Source organism: Saccopteryx bilineata, chromosome 12 (assembly GCF_036850765.1).
Source record: "Saccopteryx bilineata isolate mSacBil1 chromosome 12, mSacBil1_pri_phased_curated, whole genome shotgun sequence".
Taxonomy (NCBI): domain Eukaryota; kingdom Metazoa; phylum Chordata; class Mammalia; order Chiroptera; family Emballonuridae; genus Saccopteryx; species Saccopteryx bilineata.
Genome location: NC_089501.1, coordinates 24781384 through 24799165, shown reverse-complemented (window position 1 = coordinate 24799165; position 17782 = coordinate 24781384). Strand labels below are relative to the sequence as shown.

The window sequence follows — 17782 nt, the reverse complement described above, 5'->3', positions numbered from 1 at the left end:
TTCAAGTCTTCATTCCATTTTGAGTTTATTCTTGTGTAATGTGTGATTTAGTTTCATTTTATTCCACATTTCTGTCTAATTTTCCCAGCAGTATTATTAAATAGGCAATCTTTATTTCACTGTATTTTTGCCTTTTTTGTCAAATATTAATTGACTATATAGTGTAGGTTTATTTCTAGGCTCTTTATTCTGTTCCATTGATCTATATGTCTGTTTTAAAGAATTGTGTGTGCTTTTAAGCAAATATTTAAATATATGTATCAATTTTTTTAATATATTTGTGAATTTAACTTCTCTTAAAGTTATAACATACTTCATTCACTGCTTTATTTCCAGAAGCATCTAAAATGGAGATTGCATTTTAAATACTGGCTCCCTGTATTTATCTAAATTTTGAAATTTAAAACTACGGTAAGTCCTGTTTGTCTACTTTTTAGGTCCATTTCAGTTTTGTTTTCATGGTGAAGACTTATAGTCTGCCCAAAATATATTAGAAATCTTAAAAGAAATTAATATTGTCCAGTGAGTTTGCAAATTGGGATCATAATTTTCAGTTATATTTCCCGTCATTTCTTTCTTTCATAAAAGGAAGGCCATGTTTGTATTGAGCTACACATTGTCTCAGTCCAGTTATTTAAGAAGGCTTTCATACTATATCTCTGACCCCAGGAAGAAGACTCAAAGGAAGGAACCAAAACCACCTGTCACTCTTTTTTCTAATGTCACAGAACCTGAGCCTCATTATGAACACTCGCCTTTCTTCTCCACTATTTCAATTACATATACATATATTTTATTTTCTTACTTAATATTTGTCTCTAATTTAATTTATTGGGGTGACATTGGTTAATAAAATTATATAGGTTTCAGGTGTACATTTCTATAATATATCATCTGTATATTGCATTGTGTGCTCACCACCCCAAGTTGAGTCTCCTTCCATCAACATTTATCTCCCTCTTACCCTCTTCTACCTCCTCTGAACCTCATTTCGCTCTTGTAATCACCATCCTGTTGTCTAAGTCTGTGCGCTTTTTCCTTGCTGTAATAGCTGGTTTCCTCTACTAACCTTGGTCGTTCTTAAGTGTTCTTCCATGTAAACTGGGCTTACATCTCCACCACATTGTACCTGGAGAATGGATCAGTCTAGCAACATCAAGGAGCACCATGATTTTTACACTTTCTCTCTTATTTAACTGAAAATAAGAGAGTGAAGCATGTAGGTGATTGTTCTTGTTACATAAAAACATTAATGTTTTGGTAGGTTTAATTTGTAGCCTAAGAGCAAAATATATACAAGAAAAGAGATATAGAAAAAATCTAAAAAAAGATGACTTCTCAAATGCTAAAATTTTAAATACTAATTTGAAAAATATAACTTAAATGCATGTTATTTTATAAGGAGTACCCTGAGTGACACATTAAAATCCACAACGTTTGGTAGTCAAGCAAATTCCAGAACTGTTGAAAGAAAACTTAAGTCAAATTGGTGTCCCTATAGCAGGTGGACAAAAAAATTATATTTTGTTGATTTAATAAGTTAAAAAAATAACATCAAATATTGTATTTAGATAGACACAAACATACACTTCAGGTTTTCAGCTTAGTGAGCGACACAAAGCAAATTGCTAAAACAATATATAAAGAACTTTCATAATAATAAAATACAAATAGCAATTGTTTAAATGGGCAAAAGATCTGAATAGCTATTTCTCCTAGAAGATATACAAATAGCCAATTAGCACCTGAAAAGATGCTCATGCTCAGAAAATTGTAACTCAAACAAAATACCACTTGATCCCCACTAAGGTGCAATAATCAAAAAGATAATAACAAATTTGTCAAGGTTGTATAGAAATTAGAACCCCATATAGCACTGGTGAGAATTTTTTTTATTAATTATAATGGGGTGACATTAATCAATCAGGGTATATAGGTTCAGAGAAAACATCTCCAGGTTATTTTGACATTTGATTATGTAGCATACTCATCACCCTAAGTCATATAGTCTCCCATCACCTTCTATCTGGTTTTCTTTGTGCCCCTCCTCTCTCCCCACCCCCTTCCTTCCCCTCCCCACCCCCAGTAACCACCTCCCTCTTGTCCATGTCTCTGAGTCTCATTTTAATGTCCCACCTATGTATGGAATCATATAGTTCTTAGTTTTTTCTGATTTACTTATTTCACTCAGTATAATGTTATCAAGGTCCATCCATGTTGTTGTAAATGATCCGATGTCATCATTTCTTATGGCTGAGTAGTATTCCATAGTATATATGTACCACATCTTCTTTATCCAATCTTCTATTGAAGGGCTTTTGGTTTTCATGTCTTTGCCACTGTAAACAATGCTGCAGTGATAATGGGGCTGCATGTATCTTTACGTACCAGTGTTTTTGAGCTATGGGAGTATATACCCAGTAGAGGGATTGCTGGGTCTTATGGTAGTTCTATTTTTAATTTTTTGAGGAACCACTATACTTTCTTCCATAGTGGTTGTACTATACATTCCCACCAACAGTGGATGAGAGTTCCTTTTTTTCCACAGCTTCTCCAACACTTGTTATTACCTGTCTTGTTGATAATAGCTAATATAGCAGGTATGAGGTGGTATCTCATTGTAGTTTTGATCAGCATTTCTCTAATAGTTAGTGAGATGAGCATCTTTTCATCTATCTGTTGGCCATTTGTATTTCTTCCTGGGAGAAGTGTCTGTTTAAGTCCTCTTCCCATTTTTTTGTTGGATTGTATGCTTGTTGCTGAGTTTTATGAATTCTTTATATATATACTTTGGATATTAGGCCTTTATCTGCGCTGTTGTTTGAAAATATCATCTCTCATTTAGTTGGCTGTCTCTCTGTTTTGTTTCTTTTTGTTACAAAACCTCCTTAGTCTGATGTAGTCTCATTCATTTATCTTTGCCTTCACTTCCCTTGACTTTCATAAAGTGCTCTTTGTAACCAAGGTCCATGAGTTTACTACCTATGTTTTCTTCAATGTAATTTATTGTTTCAGGTCTTACATTTAGGTCTTTCATCCATTTTCAATTAATTTTAGTACAAGGGGACAAACTGTAGTCAAGATTCATTCTTTTGCATGTGTTTTCCAGTTTTCCCAGCATCATTTGTTGAAGAGGCTTCCTTTTCTCCACTGTGTGTTGTTGGCCTCTTTATCAAAAATTATTTGACCATATACATGTGGTTTTATTTCTGGGCTCTCTATTCTGTTTCATTGGTCTGAGTATATTTCTGCCAATACCATGCAGTTTTGATTATCGTGGCTCTATAATATAATTTGAAGTCAGGTATTGTAATGCCCCTAGCTTCGTTCTTTTTCATTAAAATTGCTCTGACTATTCGGGGTTTTTTATAGTTCCATATAAACCTGATAATTTTTGTTCCATTTCTTTAAAAAATGACATTGGAGTTTTGATGGGAATTGCATTAAATTTGTATATCGCTTTGTTTAGTATAGTTATTTCGACTATATTTATTCTTCCTATCCAAGAACAAGGAATATTTTTCCATTTCATTATATCTTTTTCAATTTCCCTTAACAATGATTTGTAGTTTTCATTATATAGGTCCTTTAAATTCTTTATTATGTTTATTCCTAGGTGTTTTTGTTGTTGTTGTTGCAAACATGAAGGCAATTGTTTTTTTGAGCTAATTTTCTGATGTTTCATTGTTGGCATATAGGAAGGCAATGGACTTTTGTGTATTAATTCTACCCTGTGACCTTACTGTATTGCTTTATTGTTTCTAGTAGTCTTTTTGTGGAGTTTTGGGGTTTTCGATGTACAGGATCATGTCATCTGCAAAAAGTGAAATCTTTACTTCTTCTTTCCCAATATGAATGCCTTTTATTTCTTTCTCTTGTCTGATTGCTCTGGCAAGAACTTCCAGCACTATGTTAAATAAGAGTGGAGAGAGTGGACAACCTTGTCTTGTTCCTGATTTTAGGCAAAAAGTCCTCAGTTTTAATGCCATTTGATATGATGTTAGCTGATGGTTTATTATAAATGGCCTTTACTATGTTGAGATATTTTCCTACTATACTCATTTTGTTAAGTGTTTTAAACATAAAATGATGTTGTATTTTATCAAATGCCTTTTCTGCATCTATTGATAAGATCATATGGTTTTTGTTCTTTGTTTTGTTTAATGGTGTATTACGTTAACCGTTTTACGTATGTTGAACCATCCTTGTGATTCTGGGATAATCCCACTTGATCATGATGAATTATTTTTTTAATAAGTATTCCATTTGCTAGTATTAGTTTAGTATTTTAGCATCTGTATTCATTAGGGATATTGGTTTGTATACAATAGTTTTCTTTTTTTGTGTTGTCCTTGCCAGGTTTTGGTTTAAGCTTTATGTTGGTCTCATAAAATGTGTTTGGAAGTATTGCTTCTTCTTCAATTTTTTGGAAGACTTTGAGTAGAATAGGAACCAAGTCTTCTTTTAATGTTTTATAAAATTCACTAGTTGAGCTGTCTGGCCCTGGACTTTTATTTTTGGAGAGGTTTTTAATAGTTGTTTCTATTTCCTTCCTGCTTATAGGTCTGTTTAGGCTTTCTGCTTCTTCATGACTCAGTTTAGGAAGATTGTATTGTTCTAGGAATTTATCCATTTCTTCTATATTGTTAAATTAGATAGCATGTAGTTTTCATAGTATTCTACAATAATTCTGTGTATACCTATGATATCTGTGGTGATTTCTCCTCTTTCATTTTGGATTTTATTTATATGAGTCCTTTTTCTTTTTTCCTTGGTGAGTCTTGCCAAGGGTTTGTCAATTTTGTTGATCTTTTCAAAGAACCCACCCCTTGTTTTATTAATTTTTTCTATAGTTTTTCTGTTCTCTATTTTGTTTATTTCTGCTCTGATTTTTATTATTTCCTTTCTTCTGCTGGTTTTGGGTTGGCTTTGTTCTTCTTTTTCTAGTTTCTTTAGATGTGAAGTTAAGTGGTTTACTTGGGCTCTCTCCTGTTTGTTCATATAGGCCTATAGTGATATAAACTTTCCTCTTATTACTGCATTTGTTGCATTCCAGAGATTCTGACATGTTTTATTGTTATTTTCATTTGTCTGTATGTATCTTTTGATCTCTGCGCTTATTTCTTCCTTGACCCACTCATTTTTTAAAAGTATGTTGTTTAGGCCTGACCTTTGGTGGCGCAGTGGATAAAGCGTCCACCTGGAAATGCTGAGGTTGCTGGTTCAAAACCCTGGGCTTGCCTGATCAAGGCACATATGGGAGTTGATGCTTCCTGCTCCTTCCTCCCTTCTCTCTCTCCTCTCTCTCTCTCCTTTCTAAAATGAATAAATAAAAATAAAAAAATAAAATATAAGTATGTTGTTTAGTTTCCATATTTTGGGGTTTGTTTACCCTTTTTTTGCAGTTGAATTCTAGTTTCAAGGCTTTATGATCAGAAAATATGCTTGGTATAATTTCAATCTTTCTGAATTTGTTGATGTTATTTTTGTGGCCCAACATATTGTCAATTCTTGAAAATGTTTCATGTACACTAGAGAAAAATGTATACTCTGGCACTTTGGGATGAAATGTCCTGTAGATGTCTATCATATCCAATAGTTCTAGTGTTTTATTTAAAGCCAATATTTCTTTATTGATTTTCTGTTTGGATGAACGATCTAGAGCCACAGCTGTGTACTGAGGTCTCCAAGTATGATTGTATTTTTGTCAGTTTTTGTTTTTAGGTCAGTCTGTAGCTGTCTTATATAATTTGGTGCTCCTTGGTTTGGTGCATATATATTAAGAAGTCTTCTTTATTCAATGTCCCCTTTATCATTATGAAATAACCATTTTTGTCTCTGATTATCTTTGCAGCAAAGGTAGTCAGCATTGTTAGATATGAGTATTGCTACACCTGCTTTTTTTGGATGTTATTTGCTTAGAGTATTGTTTTCCAACCTTTCACTTTGAATTTGTTTTTATCCTTGTTGCTTAGATGTGTTTCTTGTATACAACACACAGTTGGATTTTTTTTAATGCATTCTGCTACTCTGTTTATTGATGAGTTCAGTCCATTTACATTTAGTATAATTATTGACATTTGAGGGTTTCCTATTGCCATTTTACATATTGCTTTCTGATAGTTTTGTATCTTGTTTGGTTTTTCTCTTTTATTTTTCTATTATATGTTTTTGTTTTGTGTTTGTATATGGTTGTAATCCATACTTCTTTTCCCTGTTACTTCTTTTTTCAAGCCAAGTACTTCTATGTTGTTTTTTTTAGGGGTGGTTACCATTAAGTAATGGAAAGCATATATATCATGTTCATTGTAGTACATTATCTCATGAGTGCTTCTGCACTCCATTCTCCTTTGCTATTTTTAATCTTCATCCTCTCCCCTTTTTTGTTTCTTTGTTACAGATTAATCTTGTTTTTATTGCGATCTTAAAAGAGCTTTTACTTGGGGTTTGTTTTGTTTTGTTCTTTGTGTCTGGCCAGAAAACCCCCTTTAGTATTTCCTGAAGTGTGGATTTTCTGTTGATAAATTTCCTCATCTTTTCTCTATCTGTGAATGTTTTTATATATCCTTCATATTTGAAGGATAGCTTTGATGGGTGTAGTATTCTTGGCTGGATATTTTTCTCTTTCAGAACTTTTAATATTGAGGCCCACTCTTTTCTAGCTTGTAGAGTTTCTGCTGAGAAATCTGTTGATAATGGGCCTTTCTTTATATGTTGTATTCTTCTTTTCCCTGGCTACCTTGAGAATGTTTTCTTTGTTGTTGGTTTGTGCCAATTTTATAATGATGTGATTTGGAGTAGTTTTGTTAGGGTTAAGATAATTCAGTGTTCAGTTTGCTTCTTGAATTTGAGGCTTTAGTTCTTCCCACAGGTTTGGGAAGTTCTTGTCTATTATTTGTTTGAATATGTTCTCCATTTTATTTTCTCTCTCTTCTCATTCTGATATACCCATTATTCTTATGTTGCTCTTTCTGATGGAATCAGACAATTTCTGTAGGGCTACCTCATTTTTTTTTAATTCATGAGTCTCTCTCCTCTTTGTTCTGTAGTACCTCTAGTTGCCTGTCTTCTATGTCACTAATTCTCTTCTCTATCTGGCCTGTTCTATTGGCTAAGCTTGTTACCTCATTTTTCAGTTCATGAACTGAGTTTTTCATCTCTGTTTGATTTGTTTTCATAGTTTCAATTTCCTTGGTGAAGTATTCTTTCTGTTTATTGAATTGTTTTTTGAGATCCCTAAATTGCCTTTCTGTGCTTTCTTGTATATCCCTGAGTACTTTTAGGACTTCAATTTTAAATTCTCTGTCATTTAAATCCAAGGTTTCTAAGCTATTGAAATTTTTTTTTTTTAGATTTTCCTCATCTATCTGAGTTGCATCACTGTCTTTTGTATTCATAACATTCAATTTCTTTTTCTTTAATGGCATTTGAGAGTGGTATTGTAAATAACACTAATAAGAGTTGATAAAAATTTTTGAGAAATTGCAGTGAAAAACTAAAAATTCTATTGTGCTAAGTGAAACAAAAATACGTAGAATGGCGGGCCTGGGTTGGGGGGCAGTGACAAAGACACCAAAAATGAGGCAAGAACCCACAAAATTTCACAAGGAAAAAGTTTGGATCCAGAATAATATAATTTGTTTGTAAATGATGGGCAAATGAGAGAAATAGTGTAAGAGAAAAGAAAAAAAACAAATAGAAAAAACAAAAAAAATCAGTGAAAAATGAAAATTCTATTGTATTAAGTGGCACAAAAACTATAGAATGGAGAGCTGGAGTTGGGGGAAATGCTAAAGAGATAAAAAGTGATATAAAAAGCACACAAAATGCCACAAAGAAAATATTTGAATCCAGAATAAAATAATTTGTTTGTGGATGAGATTCAAATGAGAGAAAAAGTGAACGAGAAAAGTAGAAACCAAAAAAGAGAAAGAAAAAAAATTGAGCTAAGTCTTTTGGAATGTATCACTCATAGAAAATAAAAAATGGAAAATGTAACACCTATGGGTAATAATGTTCAAAATGAAAAGGAAAAAATAAAATGGAAAGAGGATAAAATCACCATGGTGGAAGGAAAAAAAAAGATATAAAATACAAGAAAAAAAATGGAAAAATTTATAAAGACTGTGGATTTTTTCTGGTTTTGAGAAGTTATCTTCTTCCTTTTTCTTTCTTCTCTCTTTTTTTGGCCAGTAGCACTGTACCTTAGTTTCTGCCTCTGTGGCACTCTTAGGCAGAGATTTGCTGTTGTCGCTATGGTGATAAAATAAACTAAGCTTCAGTCCCGTTGGTAGGTGGGGCTTGTTAGCGTTTGCAGGCTCCGACAATGGGAGAGTCTGTTTTCCCCGAACCTCTCCCCAAATCTCTCCTTACTGAACCAGCAGCCTGGGACCCAGTTGTGAAGTTGCCCCAGCCACTGCCTGGAGAGTAAGAGGCTCTAAGAGCTGCCAAATCTCCCCTCTATCCCACTCAATGCAGGGTTCTGAGTAAGAACCACCAGCCAGAGCCACCAGAATAATCAGGCAGGGCTGGAAGCCGACTGCCTTTCAGATGTCTTTCTATGAGCCTCCAGGCACGTCTAGTATGCCTCAGCACTCTGCAGGTCTGCTCTCTAGAGTCTGTCTGCAAGCTGCTTGCGTGCCCCTCCCCCTACCACTTCCACAGTTCTCTTTCCCAGGAGTGTGCTTTGTTAGCCTGTATGGCTGGCAGAGGTGCCACGCCCAGACAGGTCTGAGTGTAGGGAAGCCAGTTTTTGTGCACTTCTTGCACTGTTGTTTGGGAAGCCAGGATTATTCAGAAACTCTGGTCACAGCCCACACAGAGTGTCACTACTGACAGTCTCCGACCCAGCGCCTCCATTGAGGAATGCGGGCTCCCACACCCAAAGCACCAGGTGGGTCCACTCACACACTGCCCGTGCTCGCTGACCGGGATACTGGGAGTAAACAAGGCAACTGCTCACCTACCTCTGCCGGGGTCTGCCGCTGGCTTTACCTCCACATGGAATGAGCCGTGGGCACACCCTGTCCTCAACTTGAACGTCTCTGCCCTAGCCCAGCTTTTCTGTGCCCCCAACCCTCCCTTCCTCTCAGTTCCAAGTGAAAGCAGCCCTTCCTCAGATCAGTGAGGAAAGCGGAATACTCCATTCTCTGTCTTATTTCCTTCAAAGTGGGTTATATATTCAGCTACCTTTCACCCAATCATACCTTTGTTTGATGTATGTGTATTTCAGATGCTCCTGAAATTGTTTTTCTGTCTCTAGTTGTTGAATTTGTTGAAGTTTCAGGCAGAGGTATCGGGAGCATTCCTTATGGCGCCATTTCTCTGATGTCACTCCACTGGTGAGAATATAAATGGCACAACAGTCTAGCAATTCCTCAAATGATTATTCATAGTGGGCCTGACCTGTGGTGGCGCAGTGGATAAAGCGTCGACCTGGAATGCTGAGGTCGCCGGTTCGGAACCCTGGGCTTGCCCGGTCAAGGCACATATGGGAGTTGATGCTTTCTGCTCCTCCCCCACTTCTCTCTCTCTCTCTCTCTCTCTCTCTCTCTCTCTCTCTCTAAAATGAATAAATAAATAAATAAGTAATTTAAAAAAATGATTATTCATAGTTATCATATGTTGGTCAAATAAGTTTTTAAATATGATATATATGTTTGCTTGCTTATAGTTTGCATTGGGTGTGGGGGACAGGCTCTAAGTAGGCCGGGTCATTATAGCCTAAGGCTTAGTTTTAAGACTAAGCTTTTCCCCACACCCTTGACTAATTGCATGATGTGGGGTGGTGCACTCTCATGAGGAATCCCCTTATGCCTCAGATAAATGACTTTGTATCAAAGACTTCCTTGTTTGTATATTGGATTAAATGTTTTTTTTTCTACACTATAAAGTGGGGCAGACCAGGAGCTTGCTCTCTCTTGGTTCCTGAGATTAGCATTAGAGAGCAGAGAAAGGAGAGTAGAAAAAGGCCACGTGGAGGAGGCCAGGAGAAGCAGCCAAGATGGCAGAATGCTAAAGGAGAAGCCAGTTTGTGCAGTTTGTGCAGGGAGAAGAAAGGAGATGGGGAACAGAGGTGAATAAGTCTGGTGAGCTAGAAACCTTTGATTCTAGGAAACTCGGATAAGTCAGTAGCTTTATAAGCACTGAATGTGAGTGGGTTTTGGAGCCCAGTGTGTGTTTTTACTTGCCCACTGGGTGCAAGCTAGGATTAAAGATGATGACCCACCAGTTTTTGGCTCCGTTGTTTCTTTACCAACTGTCCAAATCCAATTCGAACCTGCATGGGCCAAGCGGCTGTGATGGTGGTCTTGAATACTGGCTTTACACTAGGAAACTTGGATAAGTCAGTAGCTTTGTGAGCACTGAATGAGTGGATTTTGGAGCCCAGTGTGTATTTTTACTTGCCCACTGGGTGCAAGCTAGGATTAAAGGTGATAGGTCAACAGTTTTCAGCTCTGTTGTTTCATTACTGTCTGTCTGAATCTAATGTGAACCTGCACTGGCCAGGCGGCTGTGATGGGGCTGGGCCTACTGGCCATACATTGTATGATCCAGCAATTCCATTTCTAGGTTATACCTGAGAAAAGTATATATGCCTGTTTTGAAACTTATATAGGAATGTTCATAGCAGCATTGTTCTTAGTAGCCAATAGATAGAAATAACCTAAAATGCCCTTCAACTGATGAAGTGATAAATAAAATGTGATATACTCATATAAAAGAAAATTGTTTGGCATCACAAAGCAATAGAGAATAGATACATGTTATAATATGAGTGAACCCTAAAAACAATTTGCTAAGTAAAAAAGACATCAGTCATAAAAGGTCACATATTATGTAATTCTGATTATATGGAATATTCAGAATAAGCAAATCTATAAGGGCAGAGATAAAGCGGTAGTTGCCTAAGGTGGGTGTGGTGGGACTGTTGTTGGGCAAAAATGAGCAGTGACTATAAATGAGTATGGGATTTCTTTTGGGAGTGAAAAAATGTTCTAAAATTGATTGAGGCAATGGTTGCATAACTCTATATATATTAAAAACATTGAATTGTACACTAAGTGGATGACTTGTATGGTATATGAGTATAATTTCAGTAAGGCTATTACAAAAATATTACAGTTGCAGATGAGAGTAACACATCATTTTAATATTTACAGAAAGAGATCAGACTTCTTAAGTCATACCAACCCAATAACAGTTTTGTCTCAGCATGCTTATAATTATCAGTTTGAAGAACAGTCCTTCTCCTTTTAACAGTAAAACCAAAAGATGACTTTAGGAAGAGCTAAAAGTGAGTCTTGAAGTTGTTTTCTTGCTCTGCTAAATACATGTGAATTTTTTTAAAAGCTTTAATTAGGCTTCCTGTTTCAATAAAATCCAATAGGCAATTTGAGCTTTAATTTAGAGATAATTTGCAATAGTAGAAATATGGGACAAAGGTAACATTTCTGCCCTACTTTGGTAAGTATGCCTTCAAACTAATGTTATCCAGTGTTATTCAGCTCCAATGCAGCGCTGTGGGGCAGAGACCAAGACCAAAGTCTGATACTTATTTAATAAACTTATATTTAAAGGGTATAAAATTTTATAATTATTTGTCATAAAAATCCTCCCACCAATGCTTGAAATTCATGTCTGCATGAGGAAACTTTCTGATTACTTTATTACTATTAAGGTAGTTTTTTATTTTAAGTATTAAAGATATAGTGTATTTATTATATAGAGCAATGCTGTTTGGATTTCCTTCATCTAGCAAAAATAGCTTTCCAATTTATAATTAAGTAAAGCAAAGTTAATAAACAAAAGCAGAAAGAAATTAGTGTCTTAATTCTTAAGAGACAGTAACTAAAAAGCCCAAAGTAATATTTTTTCACACTGCATATACTTTACTGTAATAAGAAGTATGGTAATTTATAAAAGTCTCTATTAAATACTCATGAATGTTTTACATTAAAGCTGTAAGTTAACTTAAGTGATTAAAATAATTTAAAAGAAAATCTCACCATGACTAGTGTCCATCTTTATTGAATTATATTTAAATAACCCATCAACATAAGCTTGGACACATCTGTTGTTGAGTAACATACAATTTATCTACTGGTAAAAATTTATATAAATTTAAATAAACCCGAGTTTAAACAGTCTGAGAAGTATTTGGCAAAAACCCTAATTCCATATCATTGCAACATAAGCAACTACACTTGGTTTCAAGTCTTTTTTTTTTTTTTTTTGAGATGTGAAACCGCGAAGCCCTATAGCTAAGTATAATATGACAATTGAAAGAGTATTAAAATTAAACTTTTGTACAAAGTTACAAGTATCTATAGAAATTTTAGTACACATTAGTAGGGAACTGCAGTTTTCAGATGTCTGTAAATTTTTAAATAACAACCTTTTTCCTTAAGAAATAATAAAGGGTTTTTATTTTTATGCATTATGTACAATAAAAGAAAGAAGCACTGTGCAGCGATGTGGTTGAAAGGTTATTATTACTCCAATGACAGAAACAAAAGTATATTATCACTTGGATGATGTCAATGAAAGGGTATCATTTTTTCTGAAAAGAACATTTTGTTAAGTAAACATCTAAGTACTGTATTTATTACATTTTTTTTTCTATATGTATCTCCAAGGAAATCAGAATGAAATGCAATTAGTTTGTGATGTTAGAGGAAAATCTTTGGTTTCATTTGTTCAACAAAAAACTTTGAATCCATTATATTTCCATCAAATATTCCTTCATATCATAGCATTCTATTTTGCCATCCACTCTATATTTCTCACACATATCTCAAAGTTATCCTGCTACTAGGGGTGAAAATAAAAATCCAAATTCTAAAAGGAAGCACTTAAATGTCTAATGTTAAGTCTATGGAATGTTAAGAATATTAAACAGAATCATGTATATTGCATCCTGATAAGCCTCTGAAAATAAGCATAATTAATCTAAGGAATGTCCTTGTATTATGTAAATACTGGTAAATAAACATTTCCAAAATGTTAGATTATTATGAAATAAAATTAAGCTAATTTGTTAATTAAATTATTTTTATTAGTTATTTTGGTAATCTCTGCATTTTTCTAGATGAACTGTTAGGGTAAGATACTTTTAAATACCACTAAGATACTATAGATACAACTGATCACACCAAAAATAATTCAAAAGCATAATTCTTTTTATATTAAAAGGTAGCAGTTGATTTTTTATATATGATAACATTAATGTTTTTCTCACCAAACTTCTCCATAATCTACAAAGTACCAATCAAAAAAATTAGATAGAAAACTACTAATTCCAAAGCACATGCATGTCTTATCTGCATTATCAGTTTGATATCTAGGGTAAAATACGTAGTCTACATAGACAAAACTTTTACCATGAAAGTTAAGAAAGATCCAGCTTAACATGCTGGCTAAGTGACATCTTCCAGTTGCTTATTGTAGTTGTTATTAAGTAGAGAAAGCATCTACGTAAGTAATGGTAAGGAAAATATGCATATTTCATCTTGCAATCTTACAGATGCTGTTTGATCAGTCTGATGATGGGTGGATCAATTCAGAATAATTACCTTTATATTTCTTTAGCCTTTTTTTTTTTTGATGATTTCTTCTTGATTGTTTCCCCTGCATAAATGATAATTTGTCTGTTCTTTATTTTTTTTCTTTCCTTCTCCTCAGATCCTTTTTCTTTCTTTTTTTTTCCTGGTGGCATGTAAGTCTCATTTGTTTTCAGTTCTCCAGGACAAAGATCATGATCAATGCTCCTCTACTTTAGAATAGGTGTAGCTTCAGCTTTCTTTAAAATTTCTAAAAATAGACTGTAATTATGGCAAGAATGAATTTCCAGCTTTCCCATCAATTCTTCTTCTATATCAACCAAGTATGCATAATAAAAGCAAAATGTTTTAAGGATTCAATGGCAGGGACTTAGTAAACATTGCACATGTCTTAGTTCATGTATTTCTTTTATTTTTATTTATTCTTTTAGCAGGTGCACACCCGAGAGAGAGAGACAGACAGACAGGGACAGATAGACATAAAAGGAGAGGGATAAGAAGCATCAACTCAGAGTTGCAGCATTTTAGTTGTTCATTGATTGCTTTCTCATATGTGCCTCGACAGAGGGGCTCCAGCTCAATCAGTGACACCTTGTTCAAGCCAGCAACCTTGGGCTTCAAGCCAGTGACCATGGGGTCGTGTCTACCATCCCACGCTCAATCCAGTGAGCTCATGGTATCAAACCTGTGTCCTCAGCATCCCATGTCAACGCTCTATACACTGCTCCACTGCCTGGTCAGGCTGTCTTAGTTCATTTAATTTTCCCAACTATGCTATGAGCTACATACTGTCATTGTTCTTGTTTTACATGTAAAGAAACAAAAGGACAAAAGAGATTAACCTGTTCACACAGCTAATATAAGGCAGAGCTGGGATTTCAAGCCAACCTATTTACCCTATGGAACTGGATTTTTTTGTGGGGTTTTTTTTTTTGTATTTTTCTGAAGTGAGAAGCGAGGGTAGGCAGACAGACTGACTCCCACATGAACCCAACCGGGATCCACCCAGCATGACCACCAGGGGGTGAAGCTCAGCCCCTCTGGGGCATTGCTCCACTGTAATCAGAGCCATTCCAGTGCCTGAGGCAGAGGCCATGGAGCCATCCTTAGCACCAGGACCAAGTTTGCTCCAATGGAGTCTTGGCTGCGGGAGGGGAAGAGAGAGATAGAATGAAAGGAGAGGGAAAGGGTGGAAAAAGCAGAAGCCCTGGCCAGGAATTGAACCCAGGACTTTCACAGCCAGGCCAACACTCTACCGCTGAGCCAACCCACCAGGGCCTATGGCACTGCTTCCTTAACGAGCATATCACTACCACTTGTTTCTTTCTCCTAAGCCTTCATAAAGCTCAAAAATCATGCTTATATAATATGGACTTTAAAGTAAATTATGGAATCTTTTATTATTTGGGGCTGTAAAGCATGAAGGGAAGGAAACAGTGTCCACTGAGAGTAATTTAAATTATCATTGGATCTAAGAGCCTAAAATAAACAATATTGTAGTCAAGTTAAAATGCAGATAAACAGAACCATTCTGGGTTCCTTTGGCCACCACAATGCATGCTACAAATACACAATATATCTGCATTAGTAAATACTAGACATTGGGGAGTGGGCACCAAATTAAACTTTAGCTCCCTCTTCAAGTTCTAAACAATTCAGAAATTGAAACAGATATCAAAGAGATGGCTATCAAAATATCAACACTGTTATCCAAAGTACTAGACTGGAGGATGAGGTTTAAACCCTATGGGCTTCCTAGTATTCCACCTAAGTATAGTCCTTGAGATTCACCACTGGAAGATAGTTCTGTTCTCTGGAAAAAAGCAACCTTGTCCAGCTTGCTGGAAGCAGAATCCTGGTTTCAATTATACATACTTCAATGACTTATGTTGCAAAATTAGAGGTCAAATAGGTAAGTAACCTAACAGCCATCGACACTGAGCAATAATATTATACCCTAACATCTCACCATCAATTAATCACTTGTTTTTGTTCATTTCTTGCCAATAAGAGGATGGAATTAGGGAAAGAAAGAGTTGCTCTAGACAATACATGTTATTTCTTATGTCCATGAAATTCTTACAATGCATATCAAGTATAAAATAATTAAGAATATTTTAACAATTTCAAGAAAATTGTTTTACAAACCATATTATTTTACAGTAATGCAATAATATATTACATATGCTATCTATAGCTATTATATAAAGCTATATAATCTTTAAAAAAGATAGCACACAGACATATATAAATCTGTATATATATAAATACATATTGTAAAATAAGTTATACTTGCAGACTATTGAACAAATCTTTATTTTATGGACTGCAACCTAATGACATCTAAGTGGTGGGAAACAGTTGACTTCCGTTACTTCTGTCATGACATATCTGTTGGAAGGAATCATACATTTAAGAGGGGTGTGTCAATGTGTCATATAATTAATATAATAATATCAGGACACCCAATTTTTGTAATCTTCTCTTTTATATGTATATATTTTTATTAGTTTTTTGGTAACAATGATAAAATTTTCCATTTTTATTTTTGATAGTATTAACTCATAATTCATGTTTGAACCCTAGGTGGTACAATGAGGACCAATAATAGGTAACACAAAATATTTTAACTACACAGGAAGAAGACTTACAGCAATTGAAATCTACAATATTTTAGCACACATATCCTCCTTCTTCACAGGTACAACATCACTATCACAACAAAAAATATTAATGATAATTTTATAATGTCATCTAATTCAGTTGTTACTCAAATTTCCCCAATTATGTTGAAAATATATTTATAGGCTATTAAAACTCTAATATTTATTTAAAGAGTCATATGTTACAAAAAGTATTGTTATACTTCAAAAATCACCTTTAATCTAGAGTCTTCTTACTCTTTAGACAGTGTTCTTTTTTCTTGACTTTGAATTTTCTTAAAAGTAATGGCTTTGAGAATGTTTTAAATTATGGACTTGTTAAATTGATTCAAAATGGTGAGATTTAACATGTTTCTCTAATTACAAAACTTCTCATAAACTACAAGTTAGGTAGATGCTTTATTCAGAATAAACATTATTGGCAAGACTACTTTATTGGTAATGATTTACATATATTTTATATTGCATAGCAAGCAGAGAAGACACAAGCTTTCAGCTCCTTCAACTAATCACAACTGCTGTGATTATCTTCTTGGGTTGGGTAGTGACCACCAGATCATTCCATATTAAAGGTACATTGCACCCTTTACAATTTGTGAACAATCTATGCAGTGATACTTTATCACTGTGAGAATATCATGCTTCACAACAATCTTTTAACCAAAGATTTTAGCCTCCATTGCCCCTATCCAAATATCAGATATTATAATGGTGCTGAATAGAAATTTTTAAAATCAACTTTTTATATTTATTAGTCTTTCCATTTATTAATAAAATATTAATTACTCAGTATACACTATGCATCTCAGTTGGTTTCCTTGCCTCATTGCCTTCTTCCCTCCTTTGCAATTTATTTGCCAGAGTACAACACAGTTGTTTTTGACTCATGTCACATTTCTAAAACCTTAAATTTGCTCTGAAATCAAGTATACCAAAAGTGGGGTTACATAAAGAATAGCAAAATAGGTCTGAGAAACAGCCAAACCTCTGGGGTTTGCCTCATTTAAAAATAAACTTAAAAAAAATAAAAAGAAAGAAACAATATATAAGCTAACAGATAAATTCTTCAATAGATTCTTATGGATCATAATATGAAATTTAAACTTTTCTGGACTTCTTCTTATGCAGAACTCTTTCTTTAAGCACTCCCTATGAGTATGTCCCAAGTCTTGTATTTCATATATAACAGTGAGGTCCTAGAGGGCTAATTTGAGGAAGGCTAAATAAAGAGCTTGTGTGAGCAGGTTCATAAAGAGAAATAGTATAGAATCATAAGACTTGCCACAGGAGAGGAGCCTTGCCAGCCCTAGAATGCAGAGGGGTAGCTCTATGGGAAAGGCCATGTGAAGGAAGTTGTAGTCTTCAGTTGAGGAATGCAGCAAATCTGTGGTGACCTTGTTACTTCAAAGAGAGAGCCAAGGAATAAATGCCCGACCTGCTCTTCTCTCTCATTCTTCCCTCCTCAGGGTGCACATTTCCCATTTGGGCCAAACACAACCAAAACCTAACACAGGGCCCTTGAGCATGAAATCCAAAATATCAGCATCCCAGGCATAG

General features: G+C 34.8%; 1 protein-coding gene across 2 annotated transcripts in view; it reads right to left on the bottom strand.

Annotated features, from left to right (window-relative positions):
- Positions 1-17782, bottom strand: part of LOC136316468 (uncharacterized) — a 199596-nt gene that overhangs the window by 12323 nt on the left and 169491 nt on the right. The window contains exon 3 of one of the 2 annotated variants that reach the window (XM_066248525.1): positions 15857-15953. The exons of the other annotated variant lie outside the window; for it this stretch is intronic. The gene's annotated coding sequence lies outside the window, so the exon portion shown is untranslated. Of the gene's footprint in view, positions 1-15856; positions 15954-17782 lie in introns of those variants that run through there. 2 annotated transcript variants of the gene reach the window in all.